Raw genomic sequence first — 21,068 nt, 5'->3', positions numbered from 1 at the left:
TGTGCTAGGGGAGTGAATTTGAAACAAAGCACTTATCTAATCTAATTCTCATGCCATACCATGCATTTATGAGAATGGTTCGGCTTGGTGGGTTTTAGACTTTTTAATAAGCTCTTGCAAACCCCCTCACTTCTCAACTTCCCCCTGGTGGTATAGATATGCCCAAGATTTATTGCCCTGTGGGCTCCATTGATCTCAGGGCACAACTGGGGAAGTAATGCTATAACAGGCAGCAAGAGGAACACCGACCTCCCCTCCTGCAGCTTCAGAGCCCTAAGAGAACTCTAGTTAACTTCCTTCCCCTGGAACTGAGTGGCCCAAGCCTGTAATTACAGCACTCAGGAGGTGACATCAGGAATTCAAGGTCACTGAGGTGGGTGACTAGGGGGAGGGGAAGAAGGGTCGTGGGTGTCTGTAAATCCCAGCACACAGAGGCTGAGGCAGTTCTCAAATTGGAGGTCAGCCTGGGTTATATATCAAGACTCTTGGCTCAGGGAAATGCTTTCCAGGCCAGCCAGAGCTTTGTGGTGAGACCCTGTCTCAAACAAACATACAGTTGGCTGGATTGATAACCTGCCACCTGGTAAGTGCAATCACTGACTCAAGACTTCCCAAGCACCACAGCCCTTAACTTTGCTGACTTCTTTAAACTTGGACTCACAGTCATCCTCTGAGTGAGGGGACTTTCCTGCATTAAAGAGGGACTTCTTTGTGAGAGGGTTTTGTTTTATTTTTTAACTTTTTAAAAAAATGATGTGTCAAAGTCAAGCAAAATGGGAAATTAGAGAATTCACTCAGAGTGTTGGTCAAATTAGAATAAATAAATTAGAATGTCCTTGCTACTGCCGGGGTCTCAGGATGATGTTATCTTTAAGGTGAAGTCCAAAATTGTTCCTTTGTTGTTGCTTTATTTTATGTATTTGGGTGTTTTCCCTGTATGTATTGCTCTGTATCATGTGTGTGCCTAGTGCCCCCTTTGCCCACGGAGGCACCAGAAGGTATTAGATCCCCTGGAACTGGAGTTACAGACAGTTGTGAGCTGCCATGTGGGTGCTGGGAATCAAACCCAGGTCTTCTGAAAGAGCAGTCAGTGCTCTTAACCACTGAGCTATTTCTCCAACCCTCTAAGATTTATTTTTATGTATATAAATGTTTTGCTTGCATTTATGTATGTACGCCAGGTATGTGTGGGATACCCAGGGAGACCACAAAAGGGAATCAGATCCTCTGGAACTGGAATTATAGCATGTGGTGAGCTGCCGTGTGGCAGCTGGTGTTATGGGGAGCCCACTAGAGAAGACCAGGCAGATGCAGGCTATAGCCAATTGAAAGTCTTTATTCTTGCTGACTGGGACTACACTCAGGCATTGGGACCCAAATGTAGCCCCCAGTCTTTAAAGCAAGGGACTTTTAAAGGCAAAAACTACATCCTGCAATCTTGTTTGGCAGCTGCAGGGGGAGGCTTTGTGCAAGCAGGTAGCTTAACAGAAGCTAAGATAAGCAGCTGCAGAGATAGGTTTGCAAAAGCAGTCAGTTTAACAGAAACCAAGAAAAATGACCTGGGGTATTTTGACCCTTGGGTTCTTAGAATAGAGTTGGGTAATTTTTCATGGGATTCTCGATCAAGGAGGTCAAATTCTAGTCAAACCTAAAATGGCCTCTGAAGGAATATGAGATGAAGGAAAAACCTCATTGTCTTGTCCTGTCACTCCGGAACTGAGCCACAGGTCCCCTGCAGGAACATCAATTGCTTTTAACTGCTCTCCAGCCCCAGGAGTGCTTAAATCTTTAAAACATCTGTACTTCAACCCCAGTCCTGGACTCAGAAGCCCCAGCCGACTCATGGTGAATGGCATGCTGGGGGTGGAGCCAGCTGTGAGTTACACAGGCCCTAAGTGATTTGGGTGCATGTGTAGGCTTGATGTCGAGACTGACAACTAATGTCATCTGATGAAGAAATTGAAAGGGAATTATGAGGCCAGTGTGATGGCTCAGCAGGTAAAGGTGCCTGCCACCAGCTTTGGTAGTCTCCCAAGTTGTCCTGTGACAGCCACAGGTGTACCGTGGCCTGCATACGCACCCATGTACTGACACACTAACCAACATACAAGTCTTTCAGGGAACCATGCAGGTTTGTCACCTATCCTTGCCCTGCTGCTCCTACCTGTTCTTTTGCCCCTTTGCCTGTGGTAGCCCCTCTGCTCTTGTTGATAAGCAGGTGCGGAAGGGTAGGATGTCCCAGCCAGTCACACTGCTGCCCCTTATCTTTGGCTCCCGTCTCAGAGGATGAATGAGGCAGAGAAATCCTATCTGCAGCTAGTCACAAACCGAACAGCCAGACAGCCACTGTTTGGCCCAACTTCTCCCCTGGGACTTGTGGAGGGTGTGAGAGAAGTGACTTTTCACAGCCAAACCTGGCCTCCGTGAATGAACTTAGAGTCTTCTGACTATGGTACAAATCACCAACCTGAGTATCTGGGAAGAACAGGCCTGGAATAGGCGGTTAGGGTACGAGTCACACAGTTCTGCTTTGGACTTGCTTCTTGGGGTTCTATAACAGGAGCCAGGGGCTGGTGAGATGGCTCAGCCGGTGATTGCTGCCAAGCATGATGACCTCAATTCATTAATCCCTGGGACCCAACACGGCAGAAAGAGAGAACTGTCTTCCTAAAGTTGACCTCCAGACCCCTCCAACACACATACACAAACACACACAAACACACACACACATGCAAACTAAAAAAATTAATGTATTTTTTAAAACAAAATAAAAATACTTCCAGAGAATGAGTCACGCCCCTAATTGTCGACCCTACTAATGAGGACTGCCTGGGTATTTGGTTAATCTTTTGTTTTTGTAGCTGTGTGAGTCCTCCAATGTTTACCTCCTGTATGTTGTACCACATTTTGAGTTACACTTTTTTTCTATTTTGTGTTTGTTTGTTGGGTAGACCAGGCTGGCCTCGAACTCACAGAGATTCACCTGCCTCTGCCTCCCGAGTGCCGGGATTAAAGGCGTGCGCCACCACCCGGCTTTGAGTTACACTTTTGCATAACGGTTTGTGGGTCACTCCGTTGTCTCCGTCACACCCAGTTTGGTATTGATTTGCTTTCATTACCATCTGGTCTAGTTTCTAACACAATTAAACAGTCCAGGGCATCCATCTTTGTAGAGGCTTCACGGTCACCTCCAATCCGGTGATGAGAGCTAAGGATGCAGTTCTGGCTGAGATGAGGGCTGTCTGTCGGGAGAGTTCAAGCTGGGATGACCTCTCAGGTCCACTCTTGCCAAATCTCAGACCTCTCTCCAGACTTCCACAGAGCTCCAAGCCCAAGAGAGAAGAAAAAAATGAATCTTTAAGGATGGATGTGGTGGCACACACCAAAGATCCCAGTGGAGGGAAGGGGAGGCTGGAAGGACAAGAGTTCAAAGCCAGCCTGGACCTCATGCTGAGACTGTTTCAAAACAAACAGCAGCAAAACAAAAGCTCTGGAGTTTTCCTGGAGGAACCTATCTCCTCAGCCTCCTCCTTGCACTCCCCTCACAAACTCCCCTCACCCCAAGTGAAGTCAGCCTGGTCAATTCATAGCAGGCCTTTTACCTTGTGGCTGACCTAAGCTATGTTTTGTTTTTGTTTTTGTTTTTTCCCTCCATTAGGGTGCAGGTAATTCCACATGCCCAGTCATTGCATAGGCTGAGAGGGGTTTTAAGACCCAAGTGTCCAGTCAAGGCAGGGGCTGTCTGAGGTCAGCTGGGTGACAGGTCACCACTGACAGAGTTGGGGCAGTCCCCCTGGGAAGCCCCACCAGCGGCCCACCCCGTATGTGTCTTTTTTGGATAGCTGGGGACCTCTGTGGGCCATCTCCCCACAAAGTGAAGGCAGAGCCTTCCGTCCCACCTCCCACCAACTTCTTTTTCCTTTCCTGAGACAGGGTTTCTCTGTCTAGTCCTGACTATCCTGGAGATCTCTCTGTAGACCAGGCTGGCCTCAAATTCAGAGATGTGATACCTCTGCCTCCCAAGTACTGGGATTGAAGGTGTACACCACCATATTACAACTTTCCTAAGGAGGTATGGTTCAGAGGCCAAATTCAGATCCTGCACTTCCAGATAAGTCCTTGGGAAATCACTTCAGCTCTGCAAATGGGGTAAGCCAACAAGTTTTCATCTGGAAACGCTCAGCAGGGTGCCCGGCCTGAGGGGGCAGAGTTAGGGACATTGCTAGCATTACTGCTTCGGGAGGCTGAGGGAGTGACAAGCCTGGTGACACACCCATATACATGAATCCTTCCTGAAAAATGAATTTCCATAGGTAGAGTTCCTTGAAACTCCCAAACTGCCAGGGACACCTTCAGTGATCAGCTGCTGCGGTTATCCCGAAGGGACTTCGATTCCGTCCCAGCAGAGGGCACCATTCTCCAAAGTAAACCACATCGGTGGCTTGCATCCCCAGCCTGCCTTGCCAGGGTAGGGCCGGCAGGAAGGGAGAGGGCCCCCACCTCAGGGCCAATAGCTGTGGCATGCCTTATATGGAAGTTCGCTTGTGAAGACAGGTCTGCCTGCACACAACACATGCCCAGAAAATACTTGTTGAATCAGTGAATGAAGGAACTCGTGATGGGAGAGGCACCATCCTCAGATGGGGGTGGCGGCTGTGTGGATAGCAGCAGTCCATATTTATTGGGCTGTAATTGGCCACCACCTTCACCCAAGAGTCAGTTACATTCTCCCAAACCTGCAGCCACCCGGAGAGAGAGCTTTTTATGGTTTCCCTTTTCAGAGGTAATCGAGGGCCAGAGAAATGGCTCAGAGGTTAAGATTAGCTCATCTTGCGCTTGCAGAAGACCCAGGTTCATGTCCCAGCACCCACATGGTGACTCACATAACTAGTTCCAGGGGATTCAGAGACCTCTTCTGACTTAACATAGACACCAGCATCCACATGCTGCACAGACATAGACCCGAACAAAAACATCTGTACACACAAGATAGTAAAATGAATAAATGTAAATTTAAAAAAGGACATTGAAATGTAGGGTAAGTGCTAGGTGTGGTGGCATACTAAGGCGTGTGTCTGTAATCCCAGCAATTGAGAGCAAAACTAAGATGAGAATTGAGTGTTCCAGACCAGCCTGATTGACCAGAAAGACAAGGAGAGGAGGGGCAACGATGGAGACAGTTTCAGATTAGTTCTCTGGATCCGCAAAGTTGGACTTTTTATGCTTTCTTTCTTTCATTCTTTCTTTTTTAATCAATCATGTTTATTTAAAATATGTGTTCTTGGGGGCTGGAGAGATGGCTCAGAGGTTAAGCGTACTGACTGCTCTGGCCTCGAACTCACAGAGATCTGCCTGCCTCTGCCTCCCAAGTGCTAGAATTAAAGGTGTGTGCCACCAATGCCTGGCACTAAAGTATGTATTTTTTTTAAGAATTTTATTTATTATGTATACAGTGTTCTGCCTGCATGTATGCCTGCATGACAGAAGAGGGCACCAGATCTCATTAATAGATGGTTGTGAGCCACCATGTGGTTGCTGGGAATTGAACTCAGGACCTCTGGAAGAGTAGTCAGTGCTTCTAACCTCTGAGCCATCGCTCCAGCCCCTAAAGTATGTATTCTTAACATCAGAAATTTTTAATGGTAATTAAAGAAAATCAGTAAAGAACCAGTTCACTTTTCTTATTCTAGCCACATAAGCCAGCTGCACCTCAGACCTCAGCTGCAAGCTCTAAGGGAAATAGTCTAAAAGTGTCACTGTCCTGCCACCCACAAATTAATTGCCAAGGAAAGTAAATACAGTGTGACTCTATCATTTAAACTAAATAACCCCAAATGAGTGCCTTATAAAAAAATTAAAATCCGTTAAATCCACTTAAAATACTTAAATGCAGAAATCTCAAATTTCCTTTATTGGGCTAGAAACCACCACAGATATTACATGGTTCCAGGGACAATGAGTAGAATGTTTTAAGCTTAGGTCAACCAACAAGCCCTGTTGACTTTCCAACAGAATCGTTTACTCAGGCATACTGTAAATAAGGACTGTGGCAACACAGGAATCAAAAGTCAGATCGCAAGTGAAGTTTCTAGAAGTTCATAAAAACAATGCCATCCCAGATTGCAGGTGGGAAGGAAAACGTTAAGAGTACTCCGGTCATCTTCAGCCATTTGGTCTTGCACAATGTTTAACAATCTCTACTTCTGGCTGGGCGTTGGTGGCGCACGCCTTTAATCCCAGCACTCGGGAGGCAGAGGCAGGCGGATCTCTGTGAGTTTGAGGCCAGCCTGGTCTACAAGAGCTAGTTCCAGGACAGCCTCCAAAGCCACAGAGAAACCCTGTCTCGAAAAAACCAAAAAAATAAAAAATAAAAAATCCCTACTTCCCACATTTGTCCACAGGAGGGGCAGGCGGGTCCTGTCCACTGTGAGGACTGGAGGGCTCTCTGGGGAGGCTGGAGTCTAAGTAAGAGCAGGAGCACTGCAATCACCATCCAGGCCATCAGGATCACATAATGCTGACGTCGCTGTCACTGGCAACTCCCAGAGGCATTCTGTGTCTGTGCAGTAGGCCTGGGACTATTGAAGCAGGTTGATCAGTCTTCCCATCACCCGTTCATGAGAGCAAACACATTCACAGGGATCAAATCCACTTTCGGCCATGGTTACCCAGCTTGATCTTACTCAACTGTTTAAATCTTTTGTTTTGTGAGGCAGGGTTTCTCTGTGTAGTCTGGCTATCCCAGAACTCAAACTCAGGAGTCCCGCCTGCTTTTATGTTTTCTGTAAGGATGGTGTCTCATGCATGCCAGCAAATCTGAACTCACTATGCAGCTTTCAGCCCCTGATTGTCCAGTCTCTGCCCCCAAAATGTCAAGATAACAGGGGAGCACCAGCATCCCTTGTTTATGATGTGCTATAAGACTGAACCTAAGCTGGGCGTTGGTGGCGCACGCCTTTAATCCCAGCACTCGGGAGGCAGAGGCAGGCAGATCTCAGTGAGTTCGAGGCCAGCCTGGTCTACAGAGCAAGTTCCAGGACAGCCTCCAAAGCCACAGAGAAACCCTGTCTCGAAAAAAACCCAAAAAAAAAAAAAAAAAAAAAAAAAGACTGAACCTAAGGCTTCGGGATTTCAGGCAGGCATTCTACCAACCGAGGCGAGATGCCCCTCCAGCCCTCTTCCTATCAGTAAGAATAAAACCTCTGCCAGACACAATGGTGAATGCATGTAATCCCAGCACCCAGGAGACAGCGGCAGGCAGATCTCTGTACGTTCTAGACCAGTCTAGATAGCAAGTTTCAGAACAGCCAGAATTACAAAACAGTTTCTGTCTCAAAAACAAACAACGAAAAGAACCAAGGTTGATGACTCCCAAAGAACAGCTTCCAACTGAGGTACCTCCTAGACCACACACAAACACACACACACACACACACACACACACACACACACACACACACACAAGAAAGAAGAAAAAAGGGGCTGGAGAGATGGCTCAGTGATAAAGAGCACTAGCTGCTCTTCCAGAGGCCCTAAAGTTCAATTCCCAGCAACACATGGTAGCTCACAACCATCTATGATGGCATCTGATTCCATTTTCCAGCATGCAGGTATACATGCAGATAGACTACTCACATACATAAAATAATCTCTTTTAAAAACTAAGGAAAAGACTGGGTGTTGGTGACCACGCCTTTAATCCCAGCACTAGGGAGGCAGAGACAGATGGATCTCTGTGAGTTTGAGGCCAACCTGGTCTACAGAGAGAGTGCCAGAATAGGCTCCAAAGTTACACAGAGAAATCCTGTCTTGAAAAGAAAAGAAGGAAAAACCCTACAAGGGCTGGGAAAGTACCTCAAAAGCAGAATACTTGTCCAATATGCACAAGGTCACACAAAAGCCACACCCACCCTGCCAGAGATTACAGCTGGGGTCAGAGTGCAGACGTGCAGAACAAAATGCCCTTCAGATGTTGTGCTGGTCCTGCACTAAGGCAGAACTGCCCACCTGACCATGGGACTCTGTGCTCTACATCGGCCCTCTCAGCCTCTTCTGTGGTCCTTCAGAGTGTGGTGGGCTTTACCACAGGGCTTTTGTAGTCATTCATATAACAACTGTTTATTAATCAGACTTGTTGGTGCTGGAGAAAAGGGAAGTCAGTAAGCAGCTAACAAGCTGAACTCTGACATGTTGGGGGCTCTGGGCAAAAATAGGAGAGGCTTGGTGCAGTGGCATGTACTGGTGATCCTAGAGCGTGGATGGTGGAGGGAGGAGCAGTGTTCAAGGTCAGCCTTGGCTATATACTATACAGTCTGTGGCTAGCCTGGGCTGCATGAGAACATGGCTCATAAAAACAAAATGTGCAAGCCGGGAGTTGGTGGCGCATGCCTTTAATCCCAGCACTTGGGAGGCAGAGGCAGGCGGATCTCTGTGAGTTCCCAGCCTGGTCTACAGAGCGAGTTCCAGGACAGGCTCCAAAGCCACAGAGAAACCCTGTCTCGAAAAACCAAAGAAAAAAATTAAAAAACAAAATGTGCGGGGCTTGTGCAGTAAAAGGCAAGCCTAAGGAGAGGAGAGGGCTGGGGTAGGGCACAGGGGGGAAGGGCTGGAGCAAGGATGCAGAGTCCTAGCAGCCACAGAAGGCCTTGCTGAGGTTGTAAGCAAAGGCTTCAGAGGTCGTTGTGTCACTATAGGAACAGAAGGTGAAACGCTCTGTGCAGAAGCGTCTGGCAGGGTTCAGCAGGCACGCAGGTCTGGAGAGAAGTAAGGAATGGGATCCCGGTCCCCCATGCTAGGCTGAGTGAAGTCGGGCCCAGCCCTGGAAACCCCGGGAAAAGTTCTGACTCAGCTCGGCTCTGGAGCAGGCAAATGCTGATTCCTTCACCGAGCCATCCCCAGTCCCCAAGGGGGAGGCCAGGGCCTGCCTGGGCCTGTGTCAGCTGCAGACCTGGCAGACAGGAACAACAAGATTCTTCTCTCAGGGCCCCAGGGCAGACTAAGAAAGTGGAGCCCTTTGTGGTGGCAGGGATTTAGTGTGTGTGTGTGTGTGTGTGTGTGTGTGTGTGTGTGTGTGTGTGTGTGTGTGTGTGTGTGTTACAGTCTGACTTCACCTAAAGGGCCCTGTGAGGTGATGTTTGAGAAATGCCCAGTGTCAGGGCCTGGCCTGACAGCAGCTAAGTTTCCATAAGAGGAACCTGCTGCTATTACTGCTGTTATCTGTTCTTGGGCCCTCTCCAAGTTCAAGGTGGTCCAGAAGCCCTCCCCATTCCTTCAACATCACCATGTTCTCTGCCCAGGATGGGGTGGGAATCTGAAAGGGGATGGGTGTGTCAGGAATGCTGGAATCTGGTCCTGCCATTCCTGACCCCACTGACCTCTTAGTAAGCCAGGTTCAGTAGCTATCAGGGTAGGACAGAAAAGGTTTGTGTGTCATTCCGGGACCTGACCACCACAGCATTCCTGAAAGACAATGCTGACTCCTAGGATTCATTAGTACTTGAGGTTCATGTCTGAAACATCTACCATTGCAGGACACTGCGGCTAAGATTCCCTCCCTCCAAGTCAAACCCACTTAACTCATACCTTTTGCCAGGAATGTCAGTGCTCCCTTCCTCAGACACCACTCAGCTTCTCAGGGATGCCATCCTTGGATAGCCCTCTGTGTGTGTGTGTGTGTGTGTGTGTGTGTGTGTGTGTGTTGGGGATGCAGATGATGGGGGATGTCCTGTCTGTATGCTATGAATATGTTTCTCTCTCTTTTTTTTTAAAGATTTATTTATTTATTACATATACAGTGTTCTGCCTACATGCCAGAAGAGGACAACAGATGGAATTGTAGATGGTTGTGAGCCACCATGTGGTTGCTGGGAATTGAACTCAGGACCCCTGGAAGAGCAGTCAGTGCTCTTAACCTCTGAGCCATCTCTCCAGCCCCCGAATATATGTTTCTCTTATTGGTTTAATAAAGCACTGATTGGCCAGTAGCCAGACAGAAAGTATAGGCAGGGCTGCAAGACATGGAGAATTCTGGGGAAAGGATGAAGGGAGGAGCCACCAGGGAGATGCCATGTAGCCGCTGAAGGAGTAACAGGTTGGACATTCCCCTGTTAGCCAAGACCACGTGGACATACATAGTTTAATAGAAATGGGTTAATAATTAAGAGGGAGCTAGCCAATAAGAAGCCTGAGCCATTGGCCAAATAGTTTATAATTAATAAAGCCTCTGCGTGTTTATTTGGGACTAAACGGTTGTGGGGGCAGGAGGGACAAAAACTCCCTCTGTGTGTGGAGGCCAGAGGCTGCTGTTGGGTATCTTCCTCGGTTATTCTCTACCTCAGCATCATCACTATTATTACCCATATATATATATATATATATATATATAGAGAGAGAGAGAGAGAGAGAAGATGGATGAGCAAAGGTACTGAGCTATTAGGTGGCACTGAACCACACAGAGAGTTGACTTCTTTCTAACCCTCTCAGACTTCCTTGCATTGACGAAGAAAGTTCTGCTTTGCACTTAATGTTTTGTTTAAGGGGAGGTGGAGTCCGGCACTGGAACCAAGGCTTCCCATGTATTAGATTAGGCAAGTGCTCTAGAGTCACAGCTCGCCCTTGCTACTATATCCTAAAGATTTTCCTGGGTAGCAGAAGTCCATGGATCTCTGTTATTTCAAGACCAGCCTGGTCTACAGAGCTAGTTCTAGGACAGCCAGGGCTACACAGAGAAAGCGTGTCCCGAAAAACCAAAAAGAAAAAAAGAAAAAGAAAAGATTTTCCAGTGTTCGGTTTATCTGGAAAGAGGTTCTTTATATCCAGCAACTAAGAGAAGAATCTAGTGTTAATTTGAGTGCTCACAATTGCCTAAGTTCAGGGCAGGGTGGGGGGGACAGCTGGTGAAACTCGGGAAGGCCGTCAGGCAGAGTAACACAAGCCTGCAATATCGATCATTTGTGAGGCTGAGGCAGGAGGATCACCAAGTTCAAGGCCTGCCTTGGTGATATAGTAAATTCAAGGCTGACCTGTGCTAATGAGAAAATCCAGCAAGGAAGACAGAAGCCAGTTGAGTTGGCCTTGAAGGATGTGTAACACTTAGATATGAGAGTCAAAGTCAGGAGGGAAAGAGGGCCTGGGAGATGGCTCAGTGGTTAACTCACTGCAACCGCCTGTAACAGCTGCTTGTAATCCCCCACTCCGGGGATCCCAATGACCCCCTCTTTTGGCCTTCTTGGCCCTTGACTACTTGTGTCACATATTCATACTCTCAGGCACATATATGTGCACGTGCGTGCGACACACACACACACACACACACTTAAAAATAAATAAAAAAGAAGATGCAAGCATCTAGAGCTCCATGACTGGCTCAGACTTCTGCAGACATGGATCGAGGCTTCGCCCAGTACCAGGCCTGGCCTGGAAATGCAGCCTTGTGCCTCCCTTACAGGTTTCCAGCCTGAGAGAGGGAAAGGGGAAATGATCACAGAGAGGGCCAAATGTGCCCAAATGGGTAGAATTTTTCCAGGGGCTTGGGAGGACAGCAGGAGCAGTGCAAGCTCAGTGGGGACAGAGCGTGATCAAATTGGTGCGCTAGAATTGATTCCTCTGGTCATCTTTGATGGACCTTTACTCGTATGCAAGATGACAGATGAACAAAGGACCTTCATTCCACCACCGCCCTGTTTGTATAAGCAAAAGATGACCGGTGACCTTTTACCCACTGGTGGGGTCTGCTTAAATAATGTGCTCCATTTCCTGGACTGCTCTGCTGCTGAAATAAAGAAAGAACATTGCTGTGTGCTGATGTGGAAATAGCCAAGAGAACCAGCTGACAGAGCAAGATGGAGCACCGACTTTAAAGGGTAACGCCCCTGGAGAAGAAATGGAGAAAGTTAAAACTGTGTGGATTTTTGCAAGTTTTTTTTTAAGTTTAAATGTGCATTGAGATTCTAAAACAACACACCCAGTAGATGGTTCCACAATGATGGAAGCAGTCTGTACTTACACTAGAAACAGAACCACAAGCCACATCCAGCTCTTAGGAAGGACCTCGATTTTTACTTCATGTGTTATCCCAACCCCAGCTTTTACATACTGGGGATCAAACCAGGGCTTGATGCATGCTAGGCAAGCACTCTACCAACTGACCTAAGTCCATGGCGTACCCCCTTTCCCATTGAAACAAGACCCTTATTATGGTTTTTGGGGGGGTATTTTTTTTTTTTTTTGGTTTTTGGTTTTTCGAGACAGGGTTTCTCTGTGTAGCTTTAGAGCCCATCCTGGCACTCATTCTGTAGACCAGGCTGGCCTTGAACTCACAGAGGTTCACCTGCCTCTGCCTCCTGAGTGCTAGGATCAAAAGCATGTGCTACCATTGCCCAGGCCCTTATTACATTTAAGACAGGGTCGTCCTATGTAGGTCACTCTAGCCTCAAACTTTCTATTTTCCTAACTTGGCCTCCTGAGTGTTTACTTTGTAGACATCTGTCTCCACACCAGGCTTCATTTCTGTGCTAGTCTGCTGCTGTGATTAAACACTCTGACCAGTAGCAACTTGAGGAAGGAAAGGGTTTGTTTCAGCTTATCGTTCCAGGCTACACGTCATCACAGAGGGAGGTCAGGAAAAGAGCAGAGCAAAAAACCATGGAGGGACTGCTTAGTGCCTTGTTTTGTTGTTCGTGTTGGTTGTTTATTACATTTACTTTGTCTATTTATTATGTGTGCATTCTGTTCTTTAGATTTTAATTAATTACTTTTATGTATCTTGTGTATGCATTTTGTTGAGAGTTCTGTTTGCTTTATTTTACTTTTTTTAAGAAAATGTATCAAGCTAGGCAGTAGTGGCACACTCCTTTAATCCCAGCACTGGGGAGGCAGAGTCAGGTGGATCTCTGAGTTCAAGGCCAGCCTAGTCTACAGAGTGAGTTCCAGGACAGCCTCTAAAACAATACAGAGAAGCCCTGTCTCGAAAAACAAACAAAAAAATTCCATATTCAATAAAAGAAAAAAAGAAGAAAGAAAAGGTATCAATAAGTAACCCTGGTTGGCCTTGAACTTGTTAATGTAGACCAGACTTTCCTTGAACTCATGGAGATCTGTCTGACTCTGCTGGATTTAAAGGCATGTGGCATCAGTTTTTACATTTTTGTTTTATTTTATTAATTTATGTGCATGGATATTTTGACTGCATTAATAACTATGAGCCACATGTGTGCAATGTCTGCAAAGGCCAAAGAGGGCATTGGCTCCTCTGGAATTGGGGTTACAGAAGATTGTGAGCCGCCATGTGTGTGCTCTTCTTACCTTCGAACCAGCTCTCCAGTCTCCAAATTTTGGTTGTTTTGTCTTGAGATAGTTTCACACTGTAACCCAGGCTGGTTACAATCCTCCTGCCTCAGTCTCTTCAGTACTGCAACTACAGGTATGCACCATATACCACTATACCCAGTCCCAGTCACTTCTGAACATTGCATTTGAGAAGTCTATGAGACGTGAAAGTGGAGTTCAGCTGGGTGCTGGAGAGTTCTCTGTTTTGTGACAGCCAGCTCCCCACAGACTCTGCCCTGCTTCTCGCTAGAGATGGGAAATAGACCTTACCGCCAGCCGCTACAGGGAAAGAGAGAGGAAGGAGAAGTGGTAAGGGATCTCACCTCTTTTAGTTCATATTTCTCATTTTTCCCCAGAGTGGTTTCCAGGACAGAGAAGTAAAACTCAGGAGTGAAGCCTGAGTCTACCAGCACAGACCAGTCCCCAGATGAGAGGATGCAGGATGCCCTGTGCCAACTGGAGGGTGCCCGACATTGGGAGATGGAGGAATGAGGCTGTCCCATGGTCTGCTCCTGGTGCTGCCAGGGTCTGGCAGGGCCCTGCAGTGACAAAGCTCGTAGATGGGAAAGCAGGCAGATGGCACTGGGACAACCCCTGTGCTGAGGTGCTGAGGGCTATCTCCCAGGTGCCAGAGGCCATGGGTTAGCTGGCCAGAAAGGTTTAAAAGGACAGCTGGAGCCGTGACAAGCAGCCAATCTGAATTCCAAACACAAATAACCATCAGTAGACTTTTAGTAATGATACTGATGGTGATCACAGTGTCCCCCTTGGCTGATGATGATCACAGCATTCTTCTTGGCTGATGGTGATCACAGTGTCCCCCTTGGCTGATGATGATCACAGTGTCCCCCTTGACAGATGGTGATCACAGTGTCCCCCTTGACCGATGATGATCACAGTATTCCCCTTGGCTGATGATGCTACAATACCCTCCTTAGCCACAATATCCCCTTGGCTGATGATGATCACAGTGTCCCCCTTGACTGATGATGATCATAGCATTCCCCTTGACTGATAATGATCATAACATTACCACCTTTGCTGAAATACCTTCTCTCTCCTTATCAGGAATTCACTGACCATCTGTGAAACCCACTTCAAGGCTGGGTGGTGGTGGCACACCCTTTAATTCCAGCACTTGGGAGACAGGGGCAGGCAGATCTCTGTGAGTTCGAGACCAGCCTGGTCTATCAGAGCTAGTTCCAGGACAACATCCAAAGCCACAGAGAAACCCTGTCTTGAGAAAGCAAAAAGAAAGGAAGGAAGGAAGGAAGGAAGGAAGAAACGAAGGAAGAAAGGAAGGAAGGAAGAAAGGAAGAAAAGAAAAAGAAAACCCACATCAAGGTCTCTGTCCAGAGGATCCAGACTCCCACTATGGCCACCACATAAGGGATTTTATACAAGAAAAATAAAGTGAATTAAGTCTTTAAAAAAAAGATTTGTTTTATGTATATGAGTGGGGTGTTGTATCTGCATGTACATCTGCACACCAGAAGATGGCATTATATCCCATAGGACTACAGTTATAGACAGTTGTGAGCTGCCATGTGGTTGCTGGGAATTGAATTCAAGACCTCTGGAAGGACAATCATTGCTCTTAACTGCTGAGCCATCTCTCTAGCCCTGATTTAATGTTTTATTTATCTATCTGTTTGTTTTTGGTGTTTCGAGACAGGGTTTCTCTGTAGCTTTGGGGCCTGTCCTAGAACTCACTCTATAGACCAGGCTGGCCTTGCAAAGATCCACCTGTCTCTGCCTCCCGAATGCTGGGATTAAAGGAGAACACCACCTTTAATCCCAGAACTCTGGAGTTCAAGGCCAGCCTGGTCTACGGAATGAGTTCCAGGACAGCCAAGTCTACACAGAGAAGCCCTGGGGGGAGGCACTTAATTTGGCTCCCAGTTCAAGGGTACAGTCAGGGAGTCTGGGTGGCAGCAGCATGAGACAGCTGGTCACATCACAGCCACAGTCAGGATCAGAGGATGAAGTGAGTCATTTCCCTTTAGTAACTGCTCTCTTTTCACTGTCAACAAGCATATCAGGTTGTTGCTGGCCAGTGTCAGGAGCCTTTATTATCTTAGGGATATTAGACATCTCCTTCAGAAGCCACCAGGGAATAACATAGAACTTGGATTTCAAGTCAGCTGGTCAAGCACTGGCCCTCCCTTTCTGTGCCCACTTCCTCTGGCCTAGACCTCTGACTCCCCATTGAGAGGAGTGCAGGGAGGAGCCTGTGCTCCCAGACCAGTTCTTAAACTCAGCTCTCCTCCCCGTGTGAACACTGCACTGCACTCCCATGACCCCTTCAGTGAAACACAAGTGGCTGGCTGTTTAAAGTCCTTTATTCCCGGCCTTGGTCTAAAAGACCCACCTCCTGTCTCACTTCCAGGCCACACGGCCACACGAGACAACCTCTTTCACCCTTGCTGGACTGTAGGCTTTGCCACTATGACACCTTCTCTATGTCCCCATTTCCTTTCATACTGGCTAATAGATTTTGCTTCTCTTTGAGACTGGGGTTCACCAGAGTCAAGATTAGCCTGGAACTCGCTAGCTAGCCTAGACTGGCCTCCAACCCAAGCCAATCCTGCCTCAGCCTCCTGAGTGCTGGGGTAACAGGCATGAGTCACCAGGCCTGGCCTCTTTCTGTTCTTAGAAACGTTTGTTCTAAAAACTTTCTCGCTGCTGGCTGGCGGTGGCATTAGCTGCTCTTAAACTGAGACCCCTTGTGCCTTCCTCTAGCAATCTCAGCAGGGTCTGTTCTTTTTTCTTTTTTTCCTCTCTTTTTCCAAATTTAATTCACTTATTTGTTTGTCCAGACAAAGTCTCATGGTATAGCTCTGGTTGTCCTGGACCTTGCTATGTAGACCAGGCTGGCCTCGAACTCAGAGATCCACTTGCCTTTGCCTCCCAAGTGCTGGAAATAAAAGCCTGAGCCACCACATCAGGCGACTGTTTTTTTTTTTTTAATGTATTTATTTTTATTTTATGTGCATTGGTGTTTTGCCTGGCCATTTGTCTGTGTGAGGGTGCCGGATTCCCTGGAACTGGAGTTCAGACAGACTGTAAGCTGCCATGCCGAGAATTGAACTCAGGTCCTCTGGAAAAGCAGCCAGTGTTCTTAACCACTGAGCCACGTCTGCCCTCTGTGATTTTTTTTTAATTACGTTCATTGCATATGTGGTGCAAGTGCCACAGTGCACATGTGGAGGTCAAAGAACATTTTGTGGGAGTTGTTTCTCTCTCCTTCCACCAAGCGCTTTCTGGGAATCTGACTCAGGTCATTGGGCTTGGCAAGAGTGATGAACCATTTCACTCACCCAGAGTCTGCTTGTTACAAGTGCATCCGTCTCAAGTGCATCTCCCCCAACGGCCTCAAGCTGATGTCCTATCTCCAGCACTCACTTCATCGCTAGCTGAACATAGTCCCTGGGACTCCTGTGATTGCTGAGTTGAAATCCGAGAAACCTCTGACTCTCATAGGTACTTTTCCAATAATGGAATCTAATGGCTGGTCTCTCTCAAAGCCACTTTGCCTCTGTACTAACCTACAAGCGTCTTGAGACTCGATTCCTGTCTAGATACCTCTTATTCCAGAAAGCCCTCTGGGTTTGTCATCCTTCCAGTGACAGGATTTCCACACACCTGTATCAATGCATCATGGCACCTGCATCCGATTGAGCCACACAGTTAGGAAGTTAACTTGAGTTAATTTGAGTTCAGGTCATCTAGCTCTAGGGCCCAGCCATCACCTGTACACATTCATAACTCCCCCAAGTATACACGTGCTAGAGGTGAAAAAACAATAACCAATGAAAACAACTGGCATTGGTGATACATATATATATATGTATATATATATATATATATAAATTTTTTTTTTTTGGTTTTTCGAGACAGGGTTTCTCTGTGGCTTTGGAGGCTGTCCTGGAACTCGCTTGGTAGTCCAGGCTGGTCTCGAACGCACAGAGATCCACCTGCCTCTGCCTCCCGAGTGCTGGGATTAAAGGCATGCACCACCAACGCCCGGCCGCTCTAAAAATTTGAAGACCTTGAATGTGATTACTCTGGAGGCAGAGGTGGAAAGATCTCTGTGAGTTCTTTTGAGAGCTGCCGTGGTCATGGTGTTCCTGCACAGTGGCTAGGACAGTGATCGAATGTAAGGATATCTCATATCTATCTAAAGGATTCTTGGCCTTGCTCCCTCCCATCCCCCAGAGGTAACCAGTCTTCCGATATTTGTGGTTTTCTTTCCCTAATTTTCACTTGTAGACTAGCATGTCTGTATGGGTGGAGTAAAACACTGTGAGCAGAGGCGACAAGATGGCTCAGCAGCTGAAAATGTTGTTGCCAAATCCGATAACCTGAGTTTGATCCCTGGGACCCCACATGACAGAGGGAGGAGATCAACTCCCACAAGTTGTCCCATGATCGCCATACATGTGTCATGGCACACACGTGCCCACACTTATAAAACAGACAAATGTAAATTGAAAATAAAACATGAGGATTAATTCTTTTGAGGCAGGGTCTCAGGCATCCAGACTTACCCTTTGTCTCCTGTAGAGGGAACGACTTGTAAGAGTTAGTTCTCTCCCGCTATTTCAACCATCTTGGGGACTGAACTCAGAGCATTAGGCCTTGTGGTTAGTGCCTTTGCCCACTGAACTGTCTTGCTGGCCCAAGGAATCTAGATTTAGAAGTAAATACATATGTAAGGTATAAAACTATAAGAGCATGGCAAGGGGATGTAGCGCCGTTCAATGTTTGTAGAGTGTGCATTACACCCTGGATTTGATTCCCAGCACTGAAGACACCAGGTATAGTCCCACACACCCATAACCCTAGCACTCAGAAAGTGAGGGTAGGAGGGTCAGATATTCTAGTTCATTCTTGGCTACATGGATGCAGTGTGAGGCCAGCCTGGTCTATAAGAGAGCCTGGAAATCGAACTCAAGGTTTTGTGCATGGTAAGCAAACACTTTACCAACCAAAACATCAAAATTAGAATATACAGTACATAATTCCTTGACAAGGAAGTGGTATATCATTTGAAATTGTAGAAATTCAATTTCCATGTGTTAAAGTACAGTTTAAAAGCTATTTTTTACTGGTGGTCTTTTTTGGAAAGTTTGTGCAACACTAATCTGGTTTCCCAAAGGTCAGACAGGGGATGCTAACAGCGAAGTCACACAGTCAGGCCAAGTTCAGTGGTCCTGCTCCCAGAGTAAAAGCGACTCAATCCTCATTCATTGATAGATATCACCCTCAGCCAGCTCCCATCCTTGCCCCATGCCTAGCACTGGGAACATATTGACAAACCAGATAAACTTGCCCTGTCCTTGTTCTGCTGGGCCTCAGTTGCCGAAAGCTGCTGATGTGGTACGCACCAGCCACCACTTAGCACTTACACACATGTATCCTGTGCCAGACACATTCTGAACTGATTCACAGCTGATTCATAGACAGCTCTAGATGGGAAGTTATATTATTGACATCATGAAGCCATTTCATAATAGGGAAATGGAAGCTCCCACAGACAGTAATTTGCATGTCTGGTGAGCAGCACAGCTGGGACTGGAGCCCAGAGTGCCTGGTTTCAGGGTCTGTGCCCTAAAGCACCACCCAAGGCCCAGTTCTGCCTTTCAACAGATGCCTACTGGCTAAGCCACAGGCAGTTGCCAGCTCACAAGAGATGGGCTGACGTAAAACAGTTTCAGTAGTGGAGACTACAGACTTGGCCCCAGAATCCATTTGTCATTCTAGTTTGGGCTCTTAAAAAACGGTTTTCATGTTTTTAGGTCAATCTGTGAATAAGCTATGTCTACTAAAGAGGAATGTCTACAGAAAACTGGACCCCAAGCCATCCCTAGCAGGCACAGGCACCTCAGACTTCTAGAGAAGGGAAACTTGTAAGACTGAGAACTGCTGGTCAGTTCTGGAAAGCAGAGAGTCAGGACTCCAGGCCCAAGGTCAGTCTCACCTTGTTGCTGTCTGGAGCTTCAGCCTAGAAGGTTCTCAGCCTGCCCCAGGGGATGCGGTCCCTCCTCTTGACTCCCAGGGAGTCTGCTGAGGCAGGCGTTAGGACTAGTTTTCCTGTGCACAGAATCATCACCCAATGAATGAGAACACACTCATTTTCCCTTAAAGAGCCACACCTTTCCCACTTACCAGCCACTAGGAACACCTCTGTCACACCCTCCAGCCTCTATGACTATGCCATTCTGCCCAGTTTCATGGAAGCAAGCATGTGGAGTGAAACCGAGCACCAACATTAATCCTCCCAGAATTTGTCCACGTGGTCCTGGGAAGCTGACTCCCAGGGCTGGTGCAATGACCTGATCTCACCCAGTCAGAATCTTCCAGCTATCTCTCTGGAAGTAGGGAATTGGTGCACCTATCAGTTGAGAGCATAGGCTCTTGATTTGAAAAATTTGACCCCTTGATGTCTTCTGGGAAGATATGCAAGTTTCATCAGGCTGCACAGTTGCTTAGAATCTTGCCATGTTCTAGCATGGAGGTGCATGCCACAGTCCCAGGAGTCACGAGCTGTGGGCTGGAAGATAAGGAGTCTATGATGGTCACACCATGGTGGACTGAATCCTCTCAAAATAATTGGCACTATTTTTTTTGTTGTTGTTTTTCTTTCTTTTCCTTTCTTTCTTTCTTTCTTCCTTTTTTTTTCTTTCTTTCTTTCTTTCTTTTTTTTTTTTTGAGACAGGGTTTCTCTGTATTGTTTTGGAGGCTGTCCTGGAACTCTCTCCGTAGACCAGGCTGGCCTCAAACTCACAGAGATCCACCTGCCTCTGCCTCCCGAGTCCCAGGATTAAAGGCGTATGCCACCAACGCCTGGCAATAATTTGTACTTTTAACTAAAAAGAATTAATAGCTGAGCTGGGCTTGGTGGCACATGCCTTTAATCTTAGCACTTATGAGTCAGAGGCTGGAAGATCCCTGTGAGCTTGAGGCCAGCCTGGTCTACATAGCAAGCTCCAGGATAGCCAGGACTAAATAGATCCTATCTCAAGCAAGCAAGCAAACAAACAAACAAAAAGCCAAAAACCAAACAAACAAACAAAAAATCAGTAGCAGAGAGTATAAAGTTCCATTTAAAAATAACAATTAAATGAGTGGTATGGCTGGTTGGACAATAGTTGTGCCTACCTTTAGTTCCAGCACTTGGGAGACAGAGGCAGGCAGATCTCTGTGAATTCAAGGCCATCCTGGAACTAGTTCCAGGACAGCCAGGGCTATCATGTCTTGAAAAACCAGGGAAAAGGGCCGGGCGTTGGTGGCGGACGCCTTTAATCCCAGCACTCGGGAGGCAGAGGCAGACGGATCACTGTGAGTTCGAGGCCAGCCTGGTCTACCAAGCAAGTTCCAGGACAGCCTCCAAAGCCACAGAGAAACCCTGTCTCGAAAAAAAACAAAAACAAAAACAAAAAACAAAAACAAAACAAAAAAACAAAAACAAAAACAGGGAAAAAAAAAAGGATGGCTGGTAAAAGTAATGACTTGCACCAGGGGCTTGGAGTGTAGCTTCATGGTAAAGCACCGTCTTAGTATGTATGGGGCCTTGGTTCCATCCCAGGCACAAACAAACAACACTCCAGTTCCCTATTGTTTTCAGGGTACTGGGAAGGTGCTGGTCACAATCAGCACAGGCCACACCCTGCTCAGTCTCTAGCTTCCCCTCTGGTGTCATCCCCTCAGACCTTTGGCCTTTCTAAGGAAACACTGGT

At 47.0% G+C, this 21,068-nt stretch overlaps 1 pseudogene; it reads right to left on the bottom strand.

Annotated features, from left to right (window-relative positions):
* Positions 1-6,378: 6,378 nt before the first annotated feature.
* On the bottom strand, positions 6,379-6,662 carry LOC110339946 (annotated as a pseudogene).
* Between the last annotated feature and the right edge of the window lie 14,406 nt (positions 6,663-21,068).

This window comes from Mesocricetus auratus, unplaced genomic scaffold (genome assembly GCF_017639785.1).
Source record: "Mesocricetus auratus isolate SY011 unplaced genomic scaffold, BCM_Maur_2.0 Super-Scaffold_100062, whole genome shotgun sequence".
Classification (NCBI taxonomy): domain Eukaryota; kingdom Metazoa; phylum Chordata; class Mammalia; order Rodentia; family Cricetidae; genus Mesocricetus; species Mesocricetus auratus.
This window is presented reverse-complemented; position numbering and strand designations above follow the sequence as displayed.